Here is a 14,270-nt window from a genome sequence, read left to right on the forward strand (position 1 = left end):
AAATAGCATGAGTCACAAAAGTATGTGTTCTTGCAATTTCTGTAAGAAATTGAAAGCAAATTAGTATTGAGAGTGCCAAGCTAGAGGGCTTTATTGACCCCATTATCGCAACCAGTGAGAAAGTAATTAAGCATACTTGTAAATATGATGTATGATATGAGGGACAATTTTTTAAAAATCATTTATGCCTACGTCCAGTATCGCCAAATATGTCAATAGTTGTGGCATCAATTCAATGTATGTTTGTGATTCTTTTCTAAATCAAAATCTTCACAAGAATGCAACTGTTAGTCTATAAAGAATCAACATAGCGGGAATATGCAAGGTCATTTACCTCAGCATCACCCTTCGGCAGTCCCTTTGGGTCGAGGATGACTCATTTCCATTCCAGTTCCGTGGGTTTGCAGGTGTCTGTTAAGGTCAGTGGGAGAACCATGGACTTTACCTAAGGTGGAACAGGAGATACATAGTCATTGAAAGGCTTCGAAGGCTATTTGTTCTGTTCAACGTTTTCATGGACTTCTTCATGCTCTGGATGAAAGAATGTGGGGCTCTCATTGCCTTCCCAAATGCTCGCGTTGAAGCAGACGTGGCAAGGAGATCCCCACAGGACAGTGGGGAAGTCACACATTTTCATAGAGGCTTTGGAAACATCCTTGAATAGTTTTCTATCTCCACCCGGTAATTTCACAATCGAGCTTGGAAGAAGAGTAGCTGTTTCAGGCCTCTGATATTTTGCATGTGAATAGTGAATTCTGTGAAATTCATTGCCACAGAAGGCTGTGGAGGCCAAGTCAATGGATATTTTTGAGGCAGAGATAGATATATTCTTGATTAGCATGGATGTCAGGGGTTATGGGGAGATGGCAGGAGAATGGGGTTGAGGGGGAGAGATAGATCAGCCATGATTAAATGGCAGAGTAGACGATGGGTCGAATGGCCTAATTCTGTTCCTATTACATGAACATGAACTTCTGAAGCATCCTGCACAGCATCCTGGACAATACAGCTCATCCCCTCCATGACACACTGGTCAACCTAAGGAGTACCTTCAGCAGCAGACTGGGTCCACCAAGATGCAGCACAGAAAGCCACAGGAGATACTTCTTCCCTGGGGCTATCAAACTTTACAACTCCTCCCCCTTCTGTCATGGGGTAGTCCGAGACTGACTCCCCCCCCCCCCCCCCCCCTTCTCAATCTTTGCATTTCCCCAACCCTTTCCACTCATCACTTTAATTTCATGTTTCATGTGTTTTTATGACTGTTGGCAGATCAATTTCCATCCTAGGATAAATAAAGTTCAATTGTGTCATATCGTATCGTATCATTCTGAACAAAGGAGTGCAATTAGATTCTCATATCTCTTCCCTTGATAAGAGCTTGAAATAGAGTCTAGTGTGGACATGCCAGCAATGTGGGCTGACCAATGTAGCTGACTGGAAGTAACCAAGACTTTAGCTGAGAGTGTGGCCTAGGAAAATATGTTAATATTGTTTTGTTTATCCTACCACTGGATTTGGAAGATTTTTCAGAGGTAGCTGGTATCTCTCAAGTGCTTTGAGGTGACTGTTTAGGTAGACTAACTTAGAAATGTTCAGGAGAACAGGGTTCACTGCTGTCTGCTAGACCATGATCTTAGTGCTGGGCCGAGGGCCTGCATGAGGGTTAGGCTATTCTTCAGTTGGCCAAAAGCAGTCATGCTGAAGCTTAAGGTGAAGTACACAATCAATTAACACTGAAAAATCGCACCTCGCCTGGCTAATGCCGCTAAAGTGCAAATCACTACTATGCAAATAGGAAACAGTTCAATGTATGACACCTCTCCTCCAGAACCAAGATCACTTCCAAACACAGTCCGTCAGCCTGCAATACATTGTCAAAGAATGCAAATGCAAAAGTTTGTAATTCATGCGATCATCGACTCAATCACTGAAGTGCACAGAAGGATTGCCCTTATACCTATACCCACTAAAAACAAAGGCACCACAAAGTCTCCCTTTTTCCTCAAGAATAATACTTCCTGACGAGACCCTGGAAATCATAGACTACCTCTTATATCCTGGATCCCAGCTTTCTTAGATATCATATATTCTCTGAGAAAAACAACTTTGTTTGTGCGTGATATCAAATCATGGTTTTGTCACTCATGTTTATTGTTCCCTTTCTGGCTGGTAAATTGAAACCAGCAATAACATGAAACAGCAACTACAGCTAATGTTTCTCTTCAATGATTCATATGTGGTTTGTTTCATGTATGGAAATTGTGATATGAAAGGGGTCCATGCAGTATGATTTTATCATTGTTGCCTACCTGTTTTATAACTAGGTTTCAGTGACCTTTTCAGGTGGATTAAGGAAATACCTTGAGTAAAGGTTAAAATCCACTTGAACAACACTGCTCAGTATGGTTAAAGGTGAGTGGAGAGTGCAGCGTCACAACCTATTTCTAAAGCTGTCATGTACAGTTATTGGTGGAAGAATTGTCCTTCCAGCCTGGCAACTGGCTGTCCTTTTTCAGGTAAAAGGATAATCTGAACAGTGGCTTCTCTGTTGTTAAAAGGTAAATGGTGCTCCATGTACGTTTGCAAGGTAATGCCGGATCTTTGCAGAATCATTCGGTTATAATAAGAATGATTCTGCCTTTTAATAATAATTAAGATAAAATTTAAATAAATGCACAGTGTTACCGTATTGGATTTGAAAAAGATACAGAAGGGAAAGTTATTGATCAAGAGGGGCATGTTTGCGTAAGTTTAGAGCTTTTTTGTCTGGCTCCTATGCTCCTGATCAATGCACATTAAATTCCTATATCGCCACACCCAAGGTCATTGTAATGAAAATTCCGAAGACTATGCCAAGGGGATAGAGTTGCTCCTAATCCCTCAGCAGCAAGTCATTCGATCTTTAGGCCCACCGGGGATATTGTCTGTCTGCTGACTAGCAAAGACATAGGAATGGAAAGGTATAGTCACATCTGATTTCCTGTACTTCCTTCTTTCATCTGCGCTCTGTCATTGTGATTGATGACTTTACAACTTGCTTTCAGCCAGACAAGCGTGGCACATCAAAAACCAGACGAATCACTTGTATCCATATAAAAGATAATATGCACTTAGTGTTGCGACTAATTCTCCTTTGATTAAATGCTACAAGTGGGCAGTATGCTGTACAGACTCATCTTACGTTGTAGAATTGGGTTTTAATGGTTTGCATAGTGGATATATTCAGTCACAATGTAGCATTCCGTTTATTATTTGTAATATTTGAATGTTACCATTTATTAATTGAAAGGAATGAGTTTGCACGGAATTAACATATGAAGTACAGTATAAAGATTGTGAATCCATGGAACTGCATATTCACAAAACAAAAAGCCTTGTCAGTTGTCAGTTTTGCCATATTTTGGATCTGTTGAAAATATCAGAAGATTAAGTTTCTTCTTATCTCACATTGTCAGATCATATCATCATATCATATATATACAGCCGGATACACCAGTGATTTTGGATCTTCAGGATGGTGCACCACACTGCAGGAAAATACAAACTTCAAAGGGAAGGCACAGTGGCACAGGAATAGCACAATGGCACCACAGCGATCCTTGCTGCATTACAGCTTCAGGGACTGGGTTTGATTCTGATTTCCGATGCTGCCCACACAAAGTTTGTACGCTTCCCCTGTTACAGCATGGATTTTCACTGAGCTCTCCACTTTACTTCCAAACAGAGCTGTTGAAAGGTTAAATCAGTTCTGTAAATTTCCTCAGATGTAAGCAAGCACAAAAGAATCAAAGAGCTGGATGATCAGCCATGATCATATTGAATGGCGGTGCAGGCTCGATGGGCTGAATGGCCTACTCCTGCACCTATTTTCTATGTTTCTATGTTCTATGTTTCTAAAGCGGTTTTGATGGGAATGTGAGAGAATAAACGGCAGGAAGATAATGGGGGAGAATGGAACTCATAGGATTGCTCTGTATGGAACTAATGGGCTAAATGGCCTTCACATGTGTCATCAGTAGGTAAAATGATTCATGGAAAATAATGGCATCCACCAGTGAAATGTAAAATTATCCAAGCTCTACTTCAAGCCTGTCACGAGTTTGAAAACAATTTATTCAACAGAGGATGTAATTTGTGTCTCGGCAGCATATCAAATTCCAAACTGGGACATGCATGGAAGGAAGCCAGCAGTGGTTTGGGTCAGTAAACCCCAAAGAATCATTAAACACATTAAGGAGGTGCAGTTCCGAGTTGATATACATTTTGATTTTACATGTTCCACCAAAAGAGACCAAATTTTAAATCCTGAACCAGTCCTTATCTTTATCCCTCTTCAACTCCTCCATTGATCACATCAGTATCTTCGTATAAAATGGAGTCCAAAGCTAGTTTATACACCCAGTGCATGCAGTTTATCTTTGTCAGCCCTGGTATCTAACCCCAGGTTCAACTACACTGAAGATAGCACTGATAGTGGATGCTACTATTTGATATGCCATCTTTTGGTTAAACATTAAACTTAGGCTTTATCTGTACTCAGATGGGTGTAAATAAAACCAAAGCACCACGCCAAAAAAAAAAAAAATCCAATATTCTGGCCAATATTTATCCATTAATCAATACATCACTAAAATAAACCCTGTGAGTCACTTACACACTTTACGTGGGAGCTTGTCTGTAAATAGACTTCCATTTTCCTATTTCAGAAGTATTTAAATGTGAAGAACCTTAGGACATGCTGAATTTGCTACTTATAAATATCTTTGCTCTCCACCTGCTACAGTAGGTTAAGTCAGGCAATTGCATATAATTTTAAAATATGCATTGCAGTTAGCAGCTTATCTATCTGAATGATTCTGGCACCGTTTCAATTGGGAATAAAGTCATGTTTATATGTAAAATTGCTTTGAAAATTCTCGTTTCATAGCAAGCAAGTGCTGCAACATGAAATTGGCACATCAACAAAAGTTGGAAATTTCACGTACAACTTCACCACATGGTAAACTTGAATATAAACCAGGAGAAAATACATTTTGAACAGTTAGTTCCCATGACTACTGATAATGCAATGAGCTCCTTGCCATCTGACATGCTTCTTCACCTGGAATTGAATACATCACCATTCTTTAAGGGTATTGAATGGCAGAGTTGAAAAGATTACTTGATGGTCCTTGGGCATCAATGAGACTACCCCATCTAACTACAAATCTGGTTCTATTGGGATCCTTACTATGCATCTGCAATGTACAGAATAGGCTTTTCTGCAAAGCAAAAAGAGTTCCTCATACCAACACCAAGCTTGTACGGAGGACCAACATCCAAAATGACTCTAAAGGGAAACAAAGTTTCTAAATCATTTCCCTGTCCATTAAATATTTGACATTGTTTTCAAGCTACATTTATTGGTTCAGTCAGTATCAGTGTAAAACAGAATAATTCAGAAATATTTTATTTTTCTGATGTTCTCACATTTGTGAAACCAACGCTCCTTGAACAAAAGCTCATAGAGTCACAGATTTGTTTTTTTTATCATATCTGCTAGTTTGTCATTATGGCAATTTAATACCTCAAATATTTTTGCTAAAGTTAAGTTTACATTTTAAATGGCAACTGCTGCCAGTTAACAATGTGTAAAAATACTTAAATGCATGTAATTATTTGTAAGTGCTTTCTCATTTCTAAGAGTATTGTTATTAAAAATATATTTTTTAATTTTACAATTATTTTTGTTAACATTTTTCATGCTTGGATTTGCACCAGAGATATCCACAAAAATCCAACACCTTTTGATAGCCTTAACAGCTGGTAGGCCTGAGGCAGGGTTGTGACCATCTCTCAAAGAGTTCCTGCAGATGGAGCCTGCCTTTTATGGTGGGAAGGTCTTATGCTCACTGAGACCTCACCAATCAAGTTCCAGCCTTGGCAGCCACGTTGCAGCTGCAAGTTAGTGTAGGTGGTTTATCGGTCACTGACATGGACCAGATGGAAACACCCATATGGAAACCAACCTCATGGAGAATTATGCAACGATAAAAATATGATAAAATTGCTACGAAACATACAATCCATCCTTCAGCTTTAAATGTGGCCACATGCGGAAATAAAACAATTTAATTGTAAAAGGGGTCTTCCTTATCACTGTCCTTGTACAGGATGGTGATTCTGTCGACCTGGCTGTGCATGCTCAATAATTTAAACACAATGATAGCAATATAAAGTAGTAAAAAGAAAACTCAGGTTTATATGATTCATTCCCTGTACCCACAGAACTCATTGTAAGAAATTCTTCCTTGGGGTTGTTCCGCTCCATTTTAATGAATGGAGTTGCTTCACAGGTGCCCAAAGTAAGCTGGTGTTCCTTTCCTCAACTCCACAAATGTACAAGTGTAATCAAAATGATAGTGACAAAGACCTCTCAGGACATTTAAGATGTCTGCATTCGTATGAGTGACCCGATCAGATAAACTGTGCACCACTGATTCATTGCTAGACCTGTGCCTTATTAAAAAATAATAATGTATTTTAACGTATCTTTGAAATGACTGAAACAGATTTAGTTTAGTTTAGTTTATTTTCACATGTACTGAGGTACAGTGAAAAGCTTTTTGTTGCGGCCTACCAAGTCAGCGAAAAGACTACACATGATTACCGTCAATCCACCTCATTGTACAGCTGATAAAAGAATAATGTTTCGTGAAAGATAAAGTCCAGTAAAGTCCGATTAAATATAGTTTGTGAGTTTTCAATGAGGCAGCTCAGGACCACTCTCTAGTTATTGGTAGGGTGGTTCAGTTGCCTGCCAACAGCTGGGAAGAAGCTGTCTCTGAATCTGGAGGTGTGCGTTTTCACACCCCTGTACTTCTTGCCTGATGGGAGGGGAACAAGAGGGTGAGACCCTTGATTGTTTTGGGGGTGGCCTTGCCACGGCAGCATGGTGCAGATGGAAGGGCGGTTGGTTTGTGTGATGGTCTGGGCTGCGTTCACAATTCTCAACAATTTCTTGCAGTTTTGAATGGAGCTGTTCCCAAACCATGCTGTGATGCATCCCGATAAAATGCTTTCCACGGTGCATCTGTAGAAATTGGTGGGAGTTGTTGCCTTCTAAGGAAGTAGAGGCATTGGTGTGCTTTATTGGCCATTGCTTCAATATGGATAGTCCAGGACAAGTTGCTGGTGATATTTACTCCGAGGGACTTGAGGCTTTCAACCATCTCTACTTTGGCATGGGATATGTGTATCGCTTTGCTTCCTGAAGTCAATCGCTATCTCTCTTGTCTTGCTGACAGTGAGTTCTAGTCTTGACACCATTGTTGATGCAAGTCTCGTCACAAAAATAGTTCTATTATTATTATTTTGTGAATTTTGTTGCTTTTTCAAAGGTCTGTCGTGGAGGACTGCAAATTGTCAGGAATTGCTTTGTGATGTCAAACTCAATTCAGTTACAAAGATGGCAACCAGTGATTTGAATGGTACAATAGTCAACATATACCTTTTAAAAATTGTGAAATCCTCTATAAAACTTCAAGGAGGTCTACAAACGAAAACAATTATCACCATCTTTTCCTATTTGCAATATTAATACGCTTCAATCTTATCCAATAAAATCTTATCCATGAAAATGAAAATGATCAATGATTGAAATTGTTTACTGGATTCTTGCTGATCCTGACTTAATAAACAACCATAAAACAATATATCTTATTGATCACTTCCATTTTAGTGGATAAGATTGAAGTGTATTGATATTGCAAATATGAAAATTGGGTGATAATTGTTTTCATTAAATGAACCATTAGGATAACTCAGTCACATTTTCATTTTCAAATCCCTTCTGAATTGAAAATATGACTTGGTTGTCATAATGGTTTATTTAATGGCTGGGAAACAATGTTCACTCAAAAATATCTGCATTATTTAGTCATGGTATCTCTTCTTTAGAATCTATGGCATCGGGGATCTGACCACACAGCAATTTGCAGATTATCTCAAAGAAATAAGACTGATATTCCTTCTGTGAAACAAAAACAAGAATGCCTGGTTTGCCCTGAACTAATGAGGTGCCAACACAATGAGAACACCCAGCTTTAAAACATCTGTGGTTTGTGAAAATATGATTTCATTCATGGCAATGAAGAAATAATGGCTAATTATGATTTATCTACAGTGAAGATCCCTTAGTGCTTGTCAAACAGCTAACAAATCATTAACTGGGATACAAGTCAACAGATTTGTTAATGCAGCTGTGGAACCAATAATTCTGGTAATAATTGATAAATGGGCAATGAAAAGTACCAATTGAATAATGAGGTGTGGAAAGTTCTGGCACCCTCTATAATGGACAGATACAAGAGGAGATCCTAAACATTTAAAAAGTAGACAAGTATGCCAATATACTGTGTAGGAAAGAACTGCAGATGCTGGTTTAATTCGAAGATAGACACAAAATGCTGGAGTAACTCAGCAGGACAGGAGCATCTGTAGAGAGAAGGAATGGGTGACATTTCGGGTCGAGACCCTTCTTCAGACTGAAGAAGGGTCTCGACCCGAAATGTCACCCATTCCTTCTCTCCAGAGATGCTGCCAGTCCCGCTGAGTTACTCCAGCATTTGGTCTATGCCAATATATTGTTAAGAGAATGATCCATTGCATTGACTTAAAGGGCTATGTGAAAGTTAAGAATAAAAGAACAACAAAGTATATTCAACATTGTCTGTTTATTTCAGAGGCATTAAAGCAAAAAGAAGCCGATAAAGGAAAATGTAAAAGCATTGTATCATTTAAGGGTAACATGACATTATCTTGTGTACAAATAGTAGGTGCACACATCTCTTTTTATTCCATTCTGCAGGAGCACAAATATTTCTTCAATGATGGCAATGTGCAACCATTCCCACTAATCTCATAGGATTTGCTGATGATGGTATCAAATCCCTTACAGTAGGGAGGCCAAACACCATTTTGCTGCAATTATAGGCTTGACTTGCCTCGTCAACTTTCACTTCTTTTGGTGTACTAATATGCTATTTTATTTTCTATTTTAAACTGCACCATTTAGCCTCTCGTGATTTTTCAGTGAGGTCTGATGCAAACTTAATAAAGTCAGAAAGGTTCTAGTGACTGCTTTAAGAGAAGGATCACTGGTGTATAGTTCTACCATTGCATAGAAGTGCTTTGAAACATTTCTCATATCTCATATTTTTCTTGTATTTTTCTACAAGAAATATTTTTCTCATGTATTCTACCTTCAACCAACAAGGACAAATATTAAGTCAAAAATACTTTTGTGGTTGCTTGCAATAAACATGAGGCAACTGTGCATTGTACTCCTGTAACACTGTCCCCCTGCAAACCCCAAGTAATACTTGGCACAACTAAGCCTGTATGGTTACTACAGCTCTACTATCTGCTGAAAGTACCCAACTCCATTTATGCACTGGGGGTAGTAAAGAACTGCAGATGCTGGATTACACCAGAGATCGACACAAAATGCTGGCAAAACTTAGTGGGTCAGGCAGCATCTCGAGAGAAAAGAAATAGGTGACATTTCGGGTTGAGACCCTTCTTCAGGCTAAGAGTCAGGGAAGAGGGAAACTGGATGTATGAAAAGGTAGAGAAGAAAACAGAGCCGGCACCGATGACCAAGGAAAGGTGGAGCCCACAATGATCCATTGTTGGCAGTAGAAGAGGTGATAATGAAGGGACATGAACAGTGAAACTAGCAGGATGACTAGGGTGGGGAGGGATGGAGAGAAAGGGAATGCAAGGGTTCCATGAAATGAGAGAAATCAATATTCATACCATTGGGTTGTAAGCTGCCAAAGTGAAATATGAGTTGCTGTTCCTCCAATTTGTGTGTGTCCTCACTCTGACAGTGGAGGAGGCCCAGGACAGAAAGGTTAGTATGGGAATGGGAGGGGGAAGTTAAAATGTTTGGCAACCGGGAGATTGTGGAGGCCAAGGCGCCTGAGACGTGGTCCTCAGTCATACAGCATGGAAACAGGCCCTTCGGCCCAATTTGCCCATGCTGACCAAGATCTCCCATTTACACTAGTGCCACCTAACTACATTTGGCCTACATCCTTCTAAACCTTCTATCTCTGTACTAGTTCAAATGCCATTTAAAACGTGTATATGACATCTTACACATATAAGATCATGAGGGTAATAGATAGGGGAAATGCAGAGTCTTTTGCACAGAGTTGAAGAATCAAGAATTTGAGGACATTGGTTTAGAATGAGAGGGGAAAGATTTAATCGGAACTTCAGGGGGAACCTTTTCACACAGAGGGTGGTGGATATATATGCAACAAGTTGCCGGGGAAGGTATTTGCGGAAGGAGGTAGTTGATGCAAATATTTCAACATTTAAAGAACATTTGGACAGGTACATGTATAGGAAAGGTTTAAATGGTCACGGGCCAAGCATGGGCAGGTGGGACTACTGTAGATGGGGCATTTTGGTTGGCATGGGCATGTTGGGCCAAAGGACATGTTTCCATGCTGTATGATGCTATGACTCTAAATAAAGTGGCCTTTTTATAGCCACTTTCCTCTCAGATTCTTTAACAAGAATGTATATATATGGTGTATTTTATAAACTTCATGTGAACAAGGAATTTCATTACATCCTTGCATGTATGATAATAATCTACTCTAACCTAATCAATTATTGGTCATTTGACCCAATTTTCTCCTCTCTATGACAAGAGTCATTTCTGCTGGTTCTTTCTTTCCTAGATATTTATTTCCTATCATTAACAGTGCACACTTTTCACTGTTACATTAGCATATTATACTCTGAAATTTATTTCAAACTTATTAGAACCAATTTTGGAAGCAGTTTAATAGATATTGAAGTTAACGTTTAGATTAATTGACACTGCTGACCATAGATAATCTTGTGGGGACATGTTTTTTTTTCATCACGGTGATTTGAACTTGAAAAACATGTATCAATTTATTATCTTGACTCACGGAATAGTAAAAGCACTCTATCTCAATGCTTGATTGAAACAGAATCCATAAATCCTTTAAAAGAAGAATTATATGTATCATTAAGAAAGGTACAATAAGATATGGATTTCGAGCTCATATATGGTTTAGAATTAGAAGACTCGTTAAGATAAACATGCTTGTCAAGAAAACCCGAGTGATTACAAATACTAGAGTCTTGAGCAAAACAAAGTTCTGGAGGAGCTCTGCAGACTAGGCAGCATCTGGGAAGGGAATGGGCAGGCAATTGGATTTGGACCCTTCAGATTTGTTGAAAAAACTATTTTGTTATAATTTTCATTCAGCATTTATTTTTAAAGACATTTTTAAAGCCTTGTATCTTTGTAGCAAGTGTAGCAAGAAATGTAATGATAACATAAACCCAAACACAGTAAAAGTTTGTTTTGGAGATTTAAAATCCAAACCCTACAATTTCCCAACGTCCAGTATAAACTAAAATGGAATAAGCGATGGGCAAGCATCCTACTCATCGGAGGGGGGCTATCATTGAAAAAATTTAAGGCAATAGGCTACCATTTTTACAGGCATTGTAACATTTGTTACTCTAGTTTCCCAAATCAAGGAAAGCTGATCAAATAAGGAGACTAGAAGTTCTGGCATTCATGTAGTGTTAACGTTCCTCTTAAAAAACGTTCAATAATCCAGTTTTTCATCACATATTTTTGTTTTCTTTATCTTCCAGACATTCATTGGATCATTACTATCTCCTTTTCCTGTTTTAGATTTCCTTTTTTTCATCTGTTTTTATAAACTTCCCCAAAATCGGGAAATGCTGGAAATACTGGCTGCTCTGAATTCTACATGGTCCATATCTAACTCTTCATTACTTGACTTCTCTATCTCCACTTCAAGGAATGGGTTACTGGCCGATATCTATTACAAGCCCACAGACTACCACAACTATCTTGACTGGAGCTCCCTCAATCTTCTGCTGAAGACTTTCATTCTCCCAGTTTCTGCTGCTCTATCACATCTGTTCTGATAACAAGATTTCCTGCACCAGTATTTCTTAGATGTCTATCTTTAACCTTAAATGTGGTTTTCCCATAGTTAACAGGACTGTCAACAGGATCTGTTTTATTTCCAGGCTTCTACTCTTATCTCCTCTCCACCTACCCAGAGTAGAGGATTCACTTGTCCTCCCCTTCACCAAAACAGTCTCTATGTTCAATCCTCAGCCTGTGTAATTTCTGCCATCTTCAGGAAGATGCCCCACCAGACCCATTTTCCCTTCACTTCCCCTCTCAGCACTGTTGCTTTCCCTTCCCTTTCCCTCTCCATCAAATGCACCCTTCGACATTTTCCAATTCACCATCCAGGGACCAAAACAGCTGTTCAAAGTCATGAAATAATTCATTTGCATTTCTTCCAATTTAGTATATTGCATTGTGTAAGAAGGAACAGCAGATGCTGGTTTAAACCGAAGATAGACACAAAGAGCTGGAGTAATTCAGAGGGGAAAGCAGCATCTCTGGAGAGAAGGAATGGGTGACGTTTCGGGTTGAGACCCTTCTTCAGACTGGTTAGGGATATGGGAAACAAGAGATATAGACAGTGACGTGGAGAGATAAAGAACAATGCCAAGTCAAGTCAAGTTTATTTATAAAAGCACATTTAAAAACAACCCACGTACCAAAGTGCTGCACATCAGAGCAGGTACTAAAAACACACTAAGAAACAGACATCACAGCACACAGGCATAAAAAAAACCAGTTCAAAGGGATCAGCACAAAACAAAAATCAGCCCCATCAGAAGACTTCAAAACACTAAAGAACAGAAGTTTGTTTTGAGCCTGGACTTAAAAGAGCCGATGGAGGGGGCAGATCTGACGGGGAGAGGGATGCTGTTCCACAGTCTAGGAGCTGCGACCGCAAATGAATGAAAGATAGGCAAAAAGTAACAATGATAAAGGAAACAGGCCATTGTAAGCTGTTTGTAGGGTGAAAATGAGAAGCTAGTGCAACTTGGGTGGGGGAGGGATAGGGAGAGAGGGAATGCTGGGGCTACCTGAAGTGATAGAAATCAAGATTGATACCACTGGGTTGTAAGCTGCCCAAGCGAAATATGAGATGCTGTTCCTCCAATTTGCGTTTAGCCTCACTCTGACAATGGAGGAGACCAAGGACAGAAAGGTCTGTGTAGGAATGGGAAGGAGAATTAAAGTGTCCGGCAATCGAGAGATCAGGTTGTTTCAGGCGGGCTGAGCGAAGGTGTTCCGTGAAACGATCGCCCAGTCTGCGTTTGGTCTCGCCGATGTATAAGAGTCCACATCTTGAACAACAGAAACAGTAGATGAGTTTGGAGGTGGTGTAAGTGAACCTCTGCCTAACCTGAAAGGACTGTCGGGGTCCCTGGACAGAGTCAAGGGAGGAGGTATAACAACAGGTGTTGCATCTTCTGCAGTTGCAGGGGAAGGTACCTGGGGCGGGGGTGGTTTGGGTGGAAAGGGATGAGTTAACCAGGGAGTTGCAGAGGGAAAGGTCTCTGCGGAAGGCGGAAAGGGGTGGAGATGGGAAAATGTGGCTAATGGTGGGAACCTGATGGAGGTGGCAGAAATTTCGGAGGAGTACGTGTTATATGCAACGGCTGATGGGGTGGAAGGTAAGGACCAGGGGGACTCTGTCTCTGTTGCGACTAGGGGGAGGGGGAGCAAGGGCGGAGCTGTAGGGTACCGAAGAGACATGTGAGGGCCTCATCTATGATGGGAGAGGGGAACCCCTGTTCCCTAAAGAATGAAGACATCTCGGATGTTCTAGTATGGAACACCTCATCTTGGGCGCAGATGTGGCATAGACGGAGTAATTGGGAGTTGGGGATAGAGTCTTAGCAGGAAGTAGGGTGGAAAGAAGTGTAGTCGAGATAGCTGTGGGAGTCAGTGGGTTTGGAATAGACGTCAGTCAATAGTCTATTTCCTGTGATGGAGACTGTGAGATCAAGAAAGGGGAGGGAGGTGTCGGAGATGGTCCAAGTAAATTTGAGTGCAGGATGAAAATTGGTGGTGAAGTTGACGAAGTTCATGAGTTCTACACGGGTGCAGGAGGTAGCACCGATCCAGTCATCAATGTCTCCTCCATTGTCAGAGTGAGATATAGTTCTGGGATAGCGCCAGTCTACCCCTGGAACAGGGATTGTTCAATGTGCCCTACAAAGAGGCAGGCATAGCTGGGGCCCATGCGGGTGCCTATAGCTGCACCTTGGACTTAGAGGAAGTGGGAGGAGTCAAAGGAGAGGTTGTTGAGGGTGAGGACCAGCTC

The 14,270-nt window shown here is 40.3% G+C and overlaps 1 long non-coding RNA gene across 1 annotated transcript in view; it reads right to left on the reverse strand.

The window, feature by feature from the left end:
* LOC144600441 (uncharacterized) overlaps positions 1-14,270 on the reverse strand; it is a 71,434-nt gene that overhangs the window by 1,019 nt on the left and 56,145 nt on the right. The window contains exon 2 of the long non-coding RNA XR_013548139.1: positions 335-445. This is a non-coding gene — a long non-coding RNA (uncharacterized LOC144600441). The remainder of the gene's footprint in view (positions 1-334; positions 446-14,270) is intronic.

This window comes from Rhinoraja longicauda, chromosome 1 (assembly GCF_053455715.1).
Source record: "Rhinoraja longicauda isolate Sanriku21f chromosome 1, sRhiLon1.1, whole genome shotgun sequence".
NCBI classification, from domain to species: Eukaryota; Metazoa; Chordata; class Chondrichthyes; order Rajiformes; family Arhynchobatidae; genus Rhinoraja; species Rhinoraja longicauda.